The sequence below is a fragment of the Salvelinus sp. IW2-2015 genome, linkage group LG13, assembly GCF_002910315.2.
Source record: "Salvelinus sp. IW2-2015 linkage group LG13, ASM291031v2, whole genome shotgun sequence".
Classification (NCBI taxonomy): domain Eukaryota; kingdom Metazoa; phylum Chordata; class Actinopteri; order Salmoniformes; family Salmonidae; genus Salvelinus; species Salvelinus sp. IW2-2015.
This window is the reverse complement of record NC_036853.1, coordinates 32670476-32686607: the sequence shown is the minus strand read 5'-3', so window position 1 is coordinate 32686607 and position 16132 is coordinate 32670476. Positions and strand designations below refer to the sequence as shown.

General features: G+C 44.9%; 1 pseudogene; it reads right to left on the bottom strand.

Annotated features, from left to right (window-relative positions):
• Positions 1-486: 486 nt before the first annotated feature.
• LOC139028475 (dynein axonemal intermediate chain 4-like) overlaps positions 487-16132 on the bottom strand; it is a 19654-nt pseudogene continuing 4008 nt past the window's right edge.

Sequence of the window (16132 nt, the reverse complement as noted above, 5' to 3'; positions counted from 1 at the left end):
GGGGGACCAGGATGAATATGTATGAACTTTCCAATTTGTAAGTCGCTCTGGATAAGAGCGTCTGCTAAATGACTTAAATGTAATGTAAATGTATAAAGCAGGGGGATGGGGCTAGAGAAACGCAACCACTGTCAAATTCAAAGACAGCTATGGATGCAAGGACTGGATTATAATTTTAACCATGTTTATTATGCTATACAATGTTTGTTTACATTTACTTTGTTTACAAACATTGGAGTAAAACAAGTTTAAATTGGGTTCTGATATGGTACGGCAGTTGAACTAAGCTCATGAGGCATTTATAAGCAATAATCTTTGAGAATCAATGGGTACATATAATTCATTTATAAGTCCAAAAATGGATGTACCAACTGCTTATTGCCCCTTTAGGCGGTCTGTAATCAGACTGATTCATCACACAGAAAACAGTTTGAAGCATGTTTAAAAGTTAAAGCTCTCAATGGTTGAGATGGTGACTCACATAGGTCATGCAGAATAGGACATACTGCACAGAGATGAGTCCCTCTGTAAGAACAGAGCAATAAAACACTGTAATTGCAAGGTTTATGCAACAAGACCCATCTTTCTACTCTTTCCTGTAGTTGATACAATGCAGTTGGCTTATACTCAAACCTGAAGGGCCGGTTTCCATGACACATCATTTAGCCTAGTCTTGGACTAAAAAGCACTTTCAATGAAGATTCTCCTGAAGAGTGTGCTGTAAAATGCAGCCACACTCTAATCTCCTGCTCACCTGAGTTCCCTCTCCCACGGTGAGGTTCTTGAGCTGGTAGACACGGACCTGTCCGTCACTGTCCCCCACCAGGTTGCAGTCTGTCTCAGTAGCAAACAGCAGGGAGGTCAGCTTCACCCCAGGACTGGCAGGGCTCAAAATGGTGGGGTCCAGGCTGGGGAGAGAGACAAGGGCATGGTGGCGATGGTTATTCATACAGTAGGCCATGATGCTCAAAGTAACGTGTTGATCAATGTCTTTGGAATATCGTTTTAAGATAAGGAACTATAGAGGGAGAGAAAGAGACAGAGTGAAATCAAGTGTTCCCTCACAATTTATTAAGAGATTGAAAGTAACAGAAAAGGAGAGAGATAAAGAAAGAGAGACAACTCACCTGCTGGCTCCCAGGACGGCCCCAAGCACGGTGGCCCACTTGGGGGAACACATGATGTCATAGACTGTCCTCTGGGTGCGCGTGAAGCCCAGCACAGGAGGGAACAGATCCTGCCGCCACAGCTGGATTGTCTAATCAGAGGAGCAGCTCAGGAAGATGTCTGAGCAGAGCAGAGACCCATGTGATGCGGGACAGAGGGCCCTGGGAGCAAGGAGAAGGTTAGAGTTGTGGTTGAGGCTAGGGTTGAACCGGGATGTGGACACAAAGGGTTTGGGTTGTGGTTGGGTCTAGGGTTAAACTGGGATGAGGACATGAAGCTAGGGTTCGGGTTAGAGTTGTGGTTGAGGCTGTATTTTGGGTTGAACTGGGATGTGGACATGAAGTTAGGGCTAGGGTAAGGGTTGAGGCTAGGGTTAGGGTTGAACCGGGATGTGGACATGAAGTTAGGGCTAGGGTAAGGGTTGAGGCTAGGGTTAGGGTTGAACCGGGATGGGGACATGAAGTTAGGGTGTGGGTTGTGGTTGAGGTTACGGTTTGAACTAGGGCTGTTGAGGTCTCGAAATTTCATCAGCCGGTGATTGTCAAGCAAATAAATGTCAGTCTCACGGTAATTGACCATTAATTAACATCAACACATTTAGCATCTCCTGGCTTCCACACATAGCCTACACGCCATTTTAAAATGTATAATAAATCTGTGTAATATAGCCTACACAATAAATCCATTATTTATTTTAGACAGGTCGAAAGAAGTATGATTTAAAGAAAATGTAGTCTATTTCAGAAGAACAGAATAGCATACTCTGAGTTGTCCTTATGTTGGGTCCTGATGTGGCTATGCAGAATGGATGTGGGCTACACTAGTTCATTTAGTAGACAAGATTTGCTTATAATTCCGTGGCATTATTTTATAGTATGAAGAATAAAATTGAACAAAGCTGAATAAAATATTAATATTTGCACATGCAGATATTCTGTGTTGAGCAGTTAACAAAGAAATAGGTACTCCTATATTTTAGAGTTATTAATGTAACTTTAGTTGTTCTACAAACGTTGGGCTATATATTTTGATTTGTAATACAATGTAAGGCTGCATGATGAGACTAATGATGATTTGAAAAAAGTTGCTCTGCTTAGTTTTTTGCGCTAGCCGTATTTGACAAGCACTTGATAATGCCTCGAAATTCACGGCGGCATCCCCTTTGTGGCCGTAATGCACCCCCCAAAAATCCATGCCTTTTGCGGCCCAGAGTGCTACGTTGTGCCCTTCTCCCTGAGTGTGCTGCACAATACAAAGCATCTCTCACTCACACGGCTCTCCTTCACGTGATCGGGTCTTTCTCACAGGCTACAAGTTAAGACAGACACATCGGGTATGGAAAGCAAAAAGGTTCAAGTCGTCTTAACTGGAACACGTCTTAACACTTGTAATTATCATTTTTCACTTGCTTTTTTTCAAGTGTCAAATGTTATTTTTTGTACACATGATTTTTTTCACCTGTCCAGTGTGTTTACAGGTGATTTGAACACATGTTATGATCATTTTAAATTCCCAATCTGGCCCTCAACCATCACGGTCACCTAATAATCCCCAGTTTACAATTGGCTCATTCATCCCCCTCCTCTCCCCTGTAACTATTCCCCAGGTCGTTGCTGCAAATGAGAACGTGTTCTCAGTCAACTTACCTGGTAAAATAACGGTAAAATAAAAAAATATATATATATTTTTTTAAATTTAAGTGTCAAAAGTCATTTTTACATGTGTTCTTTACACCTCTCCAGTGTGCATTTACAGGTGATTAGAACGCTTGTTATGTTCATTACACCTGTCCAGTGTGCATTTACAGGTGATTAGAATGCTTGTTATGTTCATTACACCTGTCCAGTGTGCATTTACAGGTGATTAGAACGCTTGTTATGTTCATTACACCTGTCCAGTGTGCATTTACAGGTGATTAGAACGCTTGTCATGGTCATTTTTACACGTGTTCATTACACCTGTCCAGTGTACATTTACAGGTGATGTTAACACTCTAACCCAAAGACTCTGTCTAGAGTATCGCTCCACAGACTTGGTGGGCCGACCCCCGAGGACGGGGCCCAACACCCGGACGTGGCCAAGGCTACCAGGGGGCGCCACTACATCCAGCCAGCTCCCTTCCCCAGGGATATGGGAAGGGGGAGAGGAGGGGACACTGAGATGATTTCCACTGTTTCTGTTGCCTATGCATCCAGCCAAATAGTCTACAGTAGTTGCTTTGTGTCTTCCAATATCTGGAAATGTTGTTCCAAAACCATACATTAGAGGGATTTATTTGCTTGTATCTACAAATGTTTGCACACACTGGGAGGTATACACTGGGGATAAATACACTTCTTACAAGGAAACAGTTATAGCCTGAGGCACCTGTGGTTGATTATGGGATATGGTGTTAAAACTCACTTTCTTCCGGAAATGCATGTGTCTATTTCAAAAGTGGTTTGAGATTTGATTATCATAGCTGTTTTTGATTCAATATTGAAGGAAACAAGTAACTTGTTAGTTGTTGTACAAATAGCTTTCATTTATTTTTTATTAAAATAGATATAAGACTAGGGACTATTTCATACTTGCTGATAACTATTTCACTTAGTGTGTAAAATAAAAAATGTGTTCAGAGCTAAACATGTGTTGCCAGAATGAATAATATGTGAATACTTGTCCAAATAGGGGAAAAAATGCTCTAAGGAACATTAGCTGTCACGCCCTGATCTGTTTCACCTGTCCTTGTGCTTGTCTCCACCCCCCTCCAGGTGTCGCCCATCTTCCCCATTATCCCCTGGGTACTTATACCTGTGTTTTCTGTCTGTCTGTTTCCAGTTCGTCTTGTTTTTTCAAGCCTACCAGTGGTTTGTCTCAGCTCCTGTTTCCCCTAGTCTCTCTTTTTCCTTGTCCTCCTGGTTTTTGACCTTTGCCTGACCCTGTACCCGCCCGCCTGACCACTGCCTGTCTCTGACCATGCCTGCAGGCCTGTACCTTGGGCTCTGCTCTGGATTATCAATCCCTCCCTGCCTTGACCTGTCGTTTGCCTGCCCCTGTGGTTACAATAAACATTGTTACTTCACACAGTCTGCACTTGGGTCTTACCTTGATAGCTAATTTTACGAACTGGCCATGACTAACCCAGCAGACTTGGACCAGCTCTGCAATGCCATCTCCTCCCAAGGAGCCCTCATTGGTAGACACGAGGAGATGCTTTGTGGTCTGATGGAAGGGTTCCAGGACGTGGCTGAACGTCACGACCTAGCATTGGACACATTGCGGGAGCAATTCCGTGCGTTGCCTACCACGACGGTAACCTCCCAGCCCCTCGGTAACCCGGGTGGTAGCAGTGCCGTTACCCCGGTTTCCCCGGAACCCCACCTACCTCCCCCGAAGCGCTACGATGGAGATTCCAGAACCTACCGGGCCTTTCTCTCCCAGTGCTCCCTCGTTTTTGAGCTGCAGCTCTCGGACCGCTCAAAGATAGAGTACATTATTATGCTGATGTCCGGGAGGGCACTCACCTGGGCCACGGCGGTGTGGGAGCAGTCTGGAGGTATTCGTGGTGGAGGGAAGGGCTCCGGTGTCCTGGAGAGAGGCTGTCCGGAAGTTACTACAGCTTCGGCAGGACACCCTCCGTGTGGCAGACTATGCGGTGGCGTTCCGCACGCTGGCAGCGGAGGGCACCTAGAATCCAGAAGCGCTGTTCGACACGTTCCTGCATGGATTATCGGCGGGGGTAAAGGACGATCTCGCAGCCCGGGAACTACCAACGGATCTCGACTCACTCGGATCGATGGATGGTTACGGGAATGTAGGAGGAAGAAGAGGTCTGATTGCGGTCCCAATCGCTCACTCAAGGATCCCATCTTGCATCTGATGAACTCCGGAAGTCCCCGAGAGGATTTGAGCTTACCCGAGTTCCTCCAAGAGCCTCCGAAGACTGCCGAGTTTCCTCTTCCCGAGTCGATGCAGCTCGGCAGGGCTAGGCTGCCTCTAGCCGAACGCATACGCAGACTTAACACCCAGAGTTGTCTGTATTGCGGTACTGTCGGTCATTATGTGTCTACCTGTCCCTTCAAGAGACCCAGCTCATTCGTTGGAATGAGTACTCTAGTGGGTCTTAAAGCTAATTGTTCTTCTCCACTTACTCGCCCCCCCCCTCTCCATGCCACCCTGCTGTGGGGCGACCAGTCCAAGTTTCTCCAGGTACTCATCGACTCAGGGGCCGATGTGAGTCTCATGGACATTACCCTGGCGTGCGAGCTGGGCATCCCCACTCAACCCCTCTCCCTTCCCATGGGTGTTAGAGCGCTGGACGGGTGCTCTATAGGCCAGGTCACCCACCAGACCACCCTCGTCAACCTACGAGTGTCGGAACCACATGGAGACGATCCAATTCCTGCTGGTTGAGTCTCCGCAGGTTCCTGTGGTATTGGGGTTCTCTTGGCTCCAGCGACACTATCCCTCCGTTGACTGGGCTACTGGTGCCATCGTGGGCTGGACCCCGTCCTGCCACACTCATTGCCTGAAGTCAGCTCTGCCTACCCCGGGACATCTTCCTTGGGGCTTGGAAATTGCCCCGGACCCTCTCCGCAGAGTACCAGGACCTCCGGGAGGGGTTCAGTAAGGCCCGAGCCACTTCGCTTCTGCAGCACCGACCGGTATCCAAGAAGGTCAAGCCTGAGGCGCTTCCCCAGAAGCTGAGACCCTCCGCCGCTCCAAGATCATTAGCCCCCCTGCTGTTCGTCCTCTGTTGCCCCATACCCTCTGTATTTTTCCTACCTTTTCTGTGTCTAGAGTTAAAACCATGTCTGACTGCACCTTGTTTCCAGGCCCACTCCTCTCCCTCGTCTCATCTATGGCTGACCGGCGTACATGGTGAGACACCACCTGAAGTTTCAACCTAGGGGCAGGGGATACCAGTACCTGGTTGACAGAGGGTTATGGCCCGGAGTAGAGGTGCTGGGTCTCCGCTAGGGACATCCTGGACCCAGGCCTTATCTGAGTTCTAGCGCCGGGACCCCGCTCAACCAGGTATGCACCCAGATAGGACGCCAGGTGGTGGTGGTGGGAGGGGGGGGGGGGGGGGGGGGTGTACTGTTTCCTGATAATTACCTATTGTCTGCACATTGTCCTAGCCACCAGCCCTTATACCACACGAATACATAATATACACTGTATCCCTGTCTCTTATACACATCTAGATGTGTATAAGAGACAGGTATTAACATTGTCCTAGCCACCAGCCCTTATACCACACGAATACATAATATACACTGTGTACAAAACATTAAGGACACCTTCCTCATATTGTTTTGCTGTATGAGCAACAGCTAATGGTCTTTATAATAAACTGAACTATAATGTATACCTTTATAACCACTTATTTCCATATTTGTGTTTACCTGATTTAATCAAATATTTGCCTTGCATTTGCAGAATACACATCGAACACTTAATTCTATAGGTTAAATGCATAATAACAAACAAATTACATTTCCCCGTTATCTATGGGTAATTATGAATTTAAATTATGCAGAAATCACTCATGCCATTTCCTGTTGCAAAAATAATACTTAATAAGTATTAAATAAAAATAATACTAAATAATAAGAACATCTCACTCTCATCTTGAAGAAAACCATGTCTGAGCAAGCTTGGGGCTGTTGTCCGGTCTTCCCCAGCTCCAGCTGTTCTTCCACTTCCTGCAGGCCACCCTTGAGGTTTTTTTCAGCTCTTCATGGGGTAATGTACATTGTGTATGATGGGGAAGAACAGGCGTAAGATGTCAAACAAGTCCACTTCTTCCGTGGGCAGGTCAGTTGGATAGAATTGATCAAATATCCAGTCATAGCCGCTGTGGAAAGACAGCCACTTGACGCCCTCTTACAGAGAACCACACCTAAGTTCATGAGCAATTCAGCTAAGTAGAACGGCTAAATCCCCTCCTCGTCCTTCTTGAGTTAGGGTGATGGTTTCTCCCCCCTCCTCTTCTGGCTCGATGAATGCGTCGCTCCCTACACAAGAAAAATGATAAATGAAGCCACCATTCAGTCAGTGTAAAGTACTAAGTGTTTTTGAGGTACAAAACATTTGATATGTTTTTTGAACACGTCGCTTGCAGTCAATATCTCAATTACAATCATGTGTCGCATGGCTGAGACACAACACCAAACGATCTCCCAGTCAGATTTGTGTTGTATTAAATATACCTACTCCCTGCCTGGTACCCTGGCCTCACTCAAACCGTGACTGGTCAACTGGAGTGGAATAATAATCCACACACCAGCTATCGTGAAGCCCTCGAAACCCAATCATATCCTTTTAGAAAAGATGGAGGAGCAGACCTGCCTCACATTTTTAAATCCCTGCCTAGCTCCCCAGTTTGTAAACTGTCTTTCTCCAAGCAGACAATAGGTCTCTGGACTGGTAACACGCAACAGCCACAAACTGAACACTCCCATAACACGGACAGGCCGCTATCAGAACTCTCCAATCCCATACATCACTAAACTGATCAAAGCACACACCATTTACCACAGGGGTTTAAGAAATGCAGGTAGCCTAGCAGTTAGAGCATTGGGCAGGTAACAAAGGTCACAGGTTGGAATCCCTGCACCGACAAGGTGAAAATCTGTGTATGTGCCCTTGAGCAAATCTCCTGTAAATCGCTCTGGATAAGAGCGTCTGCTAAATTACAAAATGTTAGGTAAATGTCTAACCAAGTAATCCTGTATTTTCCAAACCTTGTCTTTGTGATATTGTTTTGTATATATTGCTTATTTTAAACTGTATTATATTAAAGAGATTCTCATTTCAATTTGCATACTTTTTCGCCAGTAGTTCTGAAGTACCACCCAGGAGCCTAAATGTGTCCCTGGAAAATGCGCACTGTCATATCTGTTCAGATATATGCAGGAAGTCATTGCTCTCTCTATCTCTCTGCTGTGTGTGCATCTTGCTAACTGTTACTCAAATGGCGTGGGGCTGAAGCTCATTGGATGAAACGCGAATTGCTGGGGGCTGGCCCACAATGTCAAAATGTATTAAAAATTGCACAGCTTTCAGAAGGTAGTCCCTTTTAAACTAAGGAAGTCATGGCTGACTGAGCTAAAACAATCATTATCCTCATAGATGATACATGTATGGACTACACATTGACACATCCAGCCTAAATCCAGATGTTTAAAAAGTACTTACGTAGTCACCAAAGTCCAATTAAATTTGTTTACAAGTTTTGTGCTAGTGTACAATTGTACTATTATCTATGATTGTAAATTGGTTTCTAAATTGGTTTCTAATTAAGTTTATGACAGCAAACTTGACAATAAAACCTACTACTTGTAGTAGGATAGGATGGCGCCGGAGAGAATGGCTGCCGTTTTACAGTCTCCTTACCAATTGTGCTGTTGTGTCGGGTTTTTTTGCGTTATTTGTAACTTATTTTGTACATAATGTTACATTTTTATGGTGAAAAATATCTTCCCCAAAAGTGAAACTCACGTGCTGCTTATACAGTATATGCCAGTTAGGCTCTACACCCCTTGTATTGTAAAGTGGATTAATGTGCTTAATTTTAAATAGTTATTTGACCACTTTAGTTGTGATACAAACCTTATTAGAACATATAGACCTATGGGCTTGTCACGCCCTGGCCTTAGTATTCTTTGTTTTCTTTATTATTTTAGTTAGGTCAGGGTGTGACATGGGGTATGTTTGTGTTTTGGGTGTTTATTATGGTAAAGGGGGTGTTGGTTTTAGTGTATGGGTTTGTGTTGAGTGTATGTGTCTAGGATTGTCTATGGTTGAGTGTAGGTGTTTAGGAAAGTCTATGGTTGCCTGATTTGGTTCTCAATCAGAGACAGCTGGTTATTGTTGTCTCTGATTGGGAGCCATATTTAAGGTAGCCATAGGCTTTAGGTGTTTGTGGGTAATTGTCTATGTTTGAACGTTTGTAGCCTGTGTGTGTGTGCACAACGTTTATAGCTTCACGGTCGTTTGTTTAGGTTATGTATAGTGTTCGTTTCATGTTTTCTCTCTTCTGAATAAAAGAAGATGTTCTTTTCACGCGCTGCGCCTTGGTCCTCACTCTCTTCAGTAGACGATCGTGACAGGGCTTGGCTACATGAGGTGTGACTATGATTCGGTCAAGTCGCAAAAAGGCATTGTTTCTTATGCTGGGCATCATTCACAAGTGATAATATTTAGGTCACAAGTGATAGGCTACTATTGTCACCCATCAGACTTTTCTTGATTTAATATTTTATTTACATATACAAAATAATATATGTGTGACATTTGTTAGGATTTAGAATGGACCATTATGATGCACCTGTATGGGAACAGGGACAGCGGGAAAAAAGACATGTAATCTATGCACTTCAATAGCGAATGGAGAACGCTTTTCCCCGTGGTTTATTTTCATGCCAGCCAGGTAGGCTAAATTCCTGCTGAAAATATAAGCAATGTGCTTAATATTAGGAAAGTTAACAAATAAATATAGTAGGTGTCACGATCGTCTTGCGGTGAGAGAGAGGACCAAGGCGCAGCGTGTGAAAAATACATCTTCTCTTTATTTAGAAGAAGAACAAACGAAACAAAACAACAAATAGACGAACGTGAAGCTATAAACGACTAAGTGCAAAACATGCAACATAGACATAGACAATTACCCACAAAACCCAAATGCCTATGGCTGCCTTAAATATGGCTCTCAATCAGAGACAATGAACCACAGCTGCCTCTAATTGAGAACCAATCTAGGCAGCCATAGACATACAAACACCTAGACAGGACACTGACCCATTAAACATACAAAACCCCTAGACAATCCAAAACACATAAATTCCCCATGTCACACCCTGACCTAACTAAAATAATAAGGACAACAAAGATAACTAAGGCCAGGGCGTGACAGTAGGCCTAGCCTATAGAAAGCTCATGGGACCTGCGTCTTTTTATTAGTGTCCATCACTGTTTTCTTCAGCAATTGCATAGCCTATAGAAATGTTGCGCAACATGAGCTCATAGGCTCTCATGAAGTGTTTGATAAGATTTGATTAGATTTGCATTGATGTCAGAGTGATTAGAGGGACAATAGAGTGCTGAGTACCAGGCAGTTAGCAAGTTTAATAGGCTACTAATGACCAGCAGCAGCATCAGAGCTTGAAGCCTAATTACCGTGACTAAACGGTCATGTGGAATTTGACTGCCTTCATATTACCGCCGGTGTGGCGGTAATATGGTCACTGCAACAGCCCTAGGTTGAACTGATCCTAACCTTGTGTGCTCTCTAGGGCTCAAGGAACGGCTCGTTGTAAGAACAGGAACACTTGTGTGTGGCCCTCCACTGTACCAGCCAGGTAGATGTTGGAGTCCTAAAGACACAGAACCAATAAATAAAGTATTAACAAATAGTATTAACACAGAAGTTAAAGTTGGAAGTTTACATCCACTTAGGTTGGAGTCATTAAAACGCGTTTTTCAACCACTCCACACATTTCTTGTTAACAAACTATAATTTTTGCAAGTCGGATAGGACATCTATTTTGTGCATGACACAAGTAATTTTTCCAACAATTGTTTACAGACAGATTATTTCTCTTATCATTCACAATTCCAGTGGGTCAGAAGTTTACTGCCTTTAAACAGCTTGGAAAATTCCAGAACATTATGTCATGGCTTTAGAAGCTTCTGATAGGCTAATTGACATCATTTGAGTCAATTGGAGGTGTACCTGTGGATGTATTTCAAGGCTTACCTTCAAACTCAGTGCCTCTTTGCTTGACTTCATGGGAAAATCAAAAGAAATCAGCCAAGACCTCAGAAAAACAAATTGTAGACCTCCACAAGTCTGATTCATCCTTAGGAGCAATTTCCAAATGCCTGAAGGTACCACGTTCATCTTGATAAACAATAATACGCAAGTATAAACACCATGGGACCACGCAGCCTTCGTACCGCTCAGGAAGGATACTCATTCTGTCTCCTAGACATGAACGTACTTTGGTGCGTAAAGTGCAAATCAATCTCAGAACAGGACCTTATGAATATGCTGGAGGAAACAGGTACAAAAGTATCTATATCCACAGTAAAACAAGTCCTATATCGACATAGCCTGAAAGGCCGCTCAGCGAGGAAGAAGCCACTGCTCCAATACCGCCATAAAAAAGCCAGACTACGGTTTGCAACTGCACATGGGAACAAATATCGTACTTTTTGGAGAAATGTCCTCTGGTCTGATGAAACAAAAATATAACTGTTTGGCCATAATGACCATCATTATGTTTGGAGGAAAAAGGGGGAGGCTTGCAAGCCGAAAAACATCATCCCAACCGTGAAGCACAGGAGTGGCAGCATCATATTGTGGGAGTGCTTTGCTGCAGGATGGACTGGTGCACTTCACAAAATTGATGGCATCATGAGGAAAGAAAATTATGTGGATATATTGAAGCAACATCTCAAGACATTAGTCAGGAAGTTAAAGCTTGGTCGCAAATGGGTCTTCCAAATGGACAATGACCCCAAGCATACTTCCAAAGTTGTGGCAAAATGGCTTAAGGACAACAAAGTCAAGGTATTGGAGTGGCCATCACAAAGCCCTGACCTCAATCCTATAGAAAATKTGTGGGCAGAACTGAAAAAGCGTGTGCGAGCAAGGAGGCCTACAAACCTGACTCAGTTACACCAGCTCTGTCAGGAGGAATGGGACAAAATTCACCCAACTTATTGTGGGAAGCTTGTGGAAGGCTACCTGAAACGTTTGACCCAAGTTAAACAATTTAAAGGCAATGCTACCAAATACTAATTGAGTGTATGTAAACTTCTGACCCACTGGGAATGTGATGAAAGAAATAAAAGCTGAAATAAATCATTCTCTCTACTATTATTTTGACATTTCACATTCTTAATATAAAGTGGTGAGCATAACTGACCTAAAACAGGGAATCTTTACTAGGATTAAATGTCAGGAATTGTGAAAAACTGAGTTTAAATGTATTCGGCTAAGGTGTATGTAAACTTGCGACTTCAACTGTATGTAATACATCTCGAATTAATGACAGAATGGGATGGACACTGTTTGTCGATGGCCTATGTTCCAAAAGGAATTTGAAGGCCCAGCTAAGTAACTAAAGCAATACATGTGTAACTATCGTGATATCATGCCTCGCTCTTCCTCTCTAGCTTGCTTATTGGCTTTCTCATTCCTTGTCCTCTTCAGCTTCATCAGGTCTGGGGAGGCACAGGTTAAAAGACATTACGGGTATGCTTATTACTGGAAGGTTATGCAGGGAAATGTCTTCAAGAGTTGTCTGCAAAAGGGTCTACAAAAATAGGACGAATAGTCTCCAGTGAGTGGATAATTGGAGGGGGCACACTTTTTTGAAAACACTAAGATAAAGGTTTCCCACAACTTTCAGATATTAAAAGTAAATCTGTACCTACACAGTCAAGGCATTTCCACAGGAACCATTTGCTGATCCTGCCATCTGCAGACACATTCTCTCCCTTATCCTCCACTGACGGACCCCTCTCATGGTCTATCCACCTCACCTGCCAAACTGGGCTAGAGTGTTTGTGGGCACAGTCACTACACAGGGATAAACACACACACACACACACAAATAAGTGCACGTCAACTAAGAACCAGCCTAGTTAAATAAAGGTTCAATTGAAAAATAGAAAAATGATTTTAAATGAATATTTTGAGGTTCTTTACAAATGTAGTGAACCTCCCGTGCAGGGTTGGCGTTTTTCTAGGCGCAGTCACTATGCAAGTTTCCTGTAGCACTCTCACAGATGCCAGTTCTACCAGCTTTGTTACGTCTGTGTAAGATGAGATCAGTATATATTTCAGTGTCTACTGGAAATGGGGATGATTAAAAATAGATACAGTAACTGTCATCCCAGCTTAGGTAACCAGCCATAACAACAACAGACATACAGATGGATGATGAGAAACGACGGGGAACAAATGTACAGGAGATACTGTAATAATTAATTGTGTTTCAAAGATAAACTCCACTGAGTAATCATAAAGGTATAGCCTATGGATGAAGCAGAAATGTTGGTGGACGTGGGCTATGCTTTGTAAATCATTTAGTCTGTCTGTCTTTGAGTGCCACCTGCTGTATATGAGAAATAAGACATGTAGATTTTGTCTCGCTTTCTCTGAGGACACACAGACCTGCTGTCTTCTCTCTTGTCTCGACGTTGTAGGTGGCTATTCTGCCGTTATGCATCCCCACAGCTAGCTGACTGGCGTTGCTAGCAGAGAAGTCCAAAGCAGTCACTCCACTCTCACAGGTAAAGATCCTCTCAGGCCACTGTAGATCCAAGACACAAGACTTATTAGCTTAGTCACTAGAAAACTATTCTCTAACCTGGCACAGGTACAGTAGTCTGGTTTCAGATCGGTTTGTGAGGTCTTGCCAAATGTTTGTCATTGTAAAGACCATAGGGGTTGGCTATACAGCACACACAGATCTGGGACCAGGTTACAGGCACAGCACTATTGTGGAAGCTAATGATATTAACTGAGATGCAAAAAAAACAGGAATGTGAGAGGTGTCAGTGACATCCCGTGGGTTTCTTCAGAGACCAGCAGTAGACCAGGCCTGATTTCTGGTCTTTGAAATCAAACTGTCCATACCCCACTGCCAGAAGGTCCTGGAGACAGAAAGAGACATTTAGATTTTTTTAAATCATTACCATCATTGTCGTCTTCTAGAGCAGGGTTTCCCAAACTTGGTCTTGGGCCCCCCCTGGGTTGGCCGCCGTGCCTGGACACCGGCGCAGAGCGCTCCGACCATGGAGCGGGACTGGACGCCGTGCCTGGACTCTCCGGACCGCTGACCGTCGCGGAAAGCTCCGGACCGCGAACCGTCGCTGGAAGCTCCGGACCGCGAACCATTGCTGGAGGTTCCGGGCTGTAGAGGCGCACTGGAGGCCTGGTGTGTGGAGCTGGCACAGGTGGCACCGGACTGGAGACACGCACTTCAGGGCGAGTGAGTGGAGCCGGCACAGGACGTACCAGGCTGGGGAGGCGCACTGGAGGCCTGGTGTGTGGAGCTGGCACAGGTGGCACCGGACTGGAGACACGCACTTCAGGGCGAGTGCGGGGAGCAGGCACAGGACGTACCGGACTGGGGAGGCGCACTGGAGGCCTGGTGCGTGGAGCTGGCACAGGACGTACCGGACTGGGGAGGCGCACTGGAGGCCTGGTGTGTGGAGCTGGCACAGGACGTACCGGACTGGGGAGGCGCACTGGAGGCCTGGTGTGTGGATCCGGCACAGGTGTCACCGGACTGGTGACACGCACTTCCGGGAGGATGCGGGGAGCTGGCCCATGATGCACCAGGTCAAATGTTGTGCAGAACACACCTGACCAACATCTCTATCTCCCAACTTCTCCATTGCCTCCCTGACGGTCTCTGGCTCTTTAGGATGAGTGTGGGGATCTGGCACAGGACGTACCGGACTGGGGAGGTGCACTGGAGGCCCGGTGCATGGAGCCGGCACAGGTTTCACCGGACTGATGACACGCTCCTCCAAACGCCTGCGTTGCCGCATACTCCTAGCTAACCCCTCTCTCCGGTATCCTTCCTCACACTGTATCATCGACTCCCAGGCGGGCTCTGGCACTCCCCGCTGCTCAGTCGACCACCCCTCGTGCCCCCCACCCCAAGATTTTTGTGGCCGCGGTCCCCGGCGTCGTCGCTGTCCGTCCTGCGTCCTCTGCGACTCCCGCCAAGGAAGGGTCTCGTGTCCTCCCATGATCTCCTCCCATGTCCAAAACTCCTTTACCTCATGAACACGCTGCTTGGTCCTTGTGTGGTGGGATATGCTGTCACGTTCTTCAAAAGGACAGGACCAAAGCGCAGCGTGCGTATAGTTCCACATATTTTATTTCAAAGTGAAACTTAACAAAACAACAAAGACCAAAATGAACGTGCTGTTCATAGCACACAATGCACTAAACAAAACAATATCCCACAAAACACAGGTGGGAAAAAGGCTACCTAAATATGATCCCCAATTAGAGGCAACGATTACCAGCTGCCTCTAATTGGGAACCATACAACTCACCAACATAGAAATACATTGACTAGAACACCCCCCTAGTCACGCTCTGACCTAAACACCATAGAGAACCAAGGGCTCTAATTAAGCAGCAGCAGCTGAAAAGATGAGCTCCTACAAATATTGAAATTTAAATGTTTTTTTAGAGTAAAGTACATCGAAAAAAATCAAAAGAAAACTGCAAACTGAATAGGAGACCAAACAAGCAGCAAACAAAGAAGAAAGGCTTTTGAAAAAGTAAAAATTTTTCATAAAATTATACCGTTTTCTTAGCTAGCTAAGTTGTTTACCTGTTGCTAGGCAGTTGCTAGGGACATTCCKGAAAGAAGCTAGCTAGCTAACAAGGAGTGTCTAGTTGGCAGAAGAGAAGAAGGGACACAGAAGGGACAAAGTGGGACAAAATAAGGACAGAAGAAAAGGGAAAGGGGACATTAAGGTGAAGCAGTCCTCTAAAGACACAAAAGACAATAATACAAGAAACAACACTTCTATTGCCTCTCCCTCTACGATACGCACTCCCGGTTTGGTTTGGAGCGAGTAGTTGCATTCCGCTTTGCTCCACAGGTAGTACTACAGGTAGTATTACATTTCATTTCATTACAGTACAACAGTTTGATTTGTTTGATCTTAGCTGGCTACATAGCCGTCTTTGTATCCAAGATAATTGTGTAGTCTAGAGTAATTGTCGAGGTTACCTAGCCAGTTAGAGGTTACCTAGCCAGCTACACTTTCAAACAAAGTCAACAACGCAGCCACTGCTAGCTAGCCTATTTCACCAGCCAGCAGTACTATATCATTTTAGTCAATAAGATTTTCTGCAACGTAAGCTTAACTTTCTGAACATTCGAGACGTGTAGTCCACTTGTCATTCCAATCTCCTTTGCATTAGCGTAGCCTC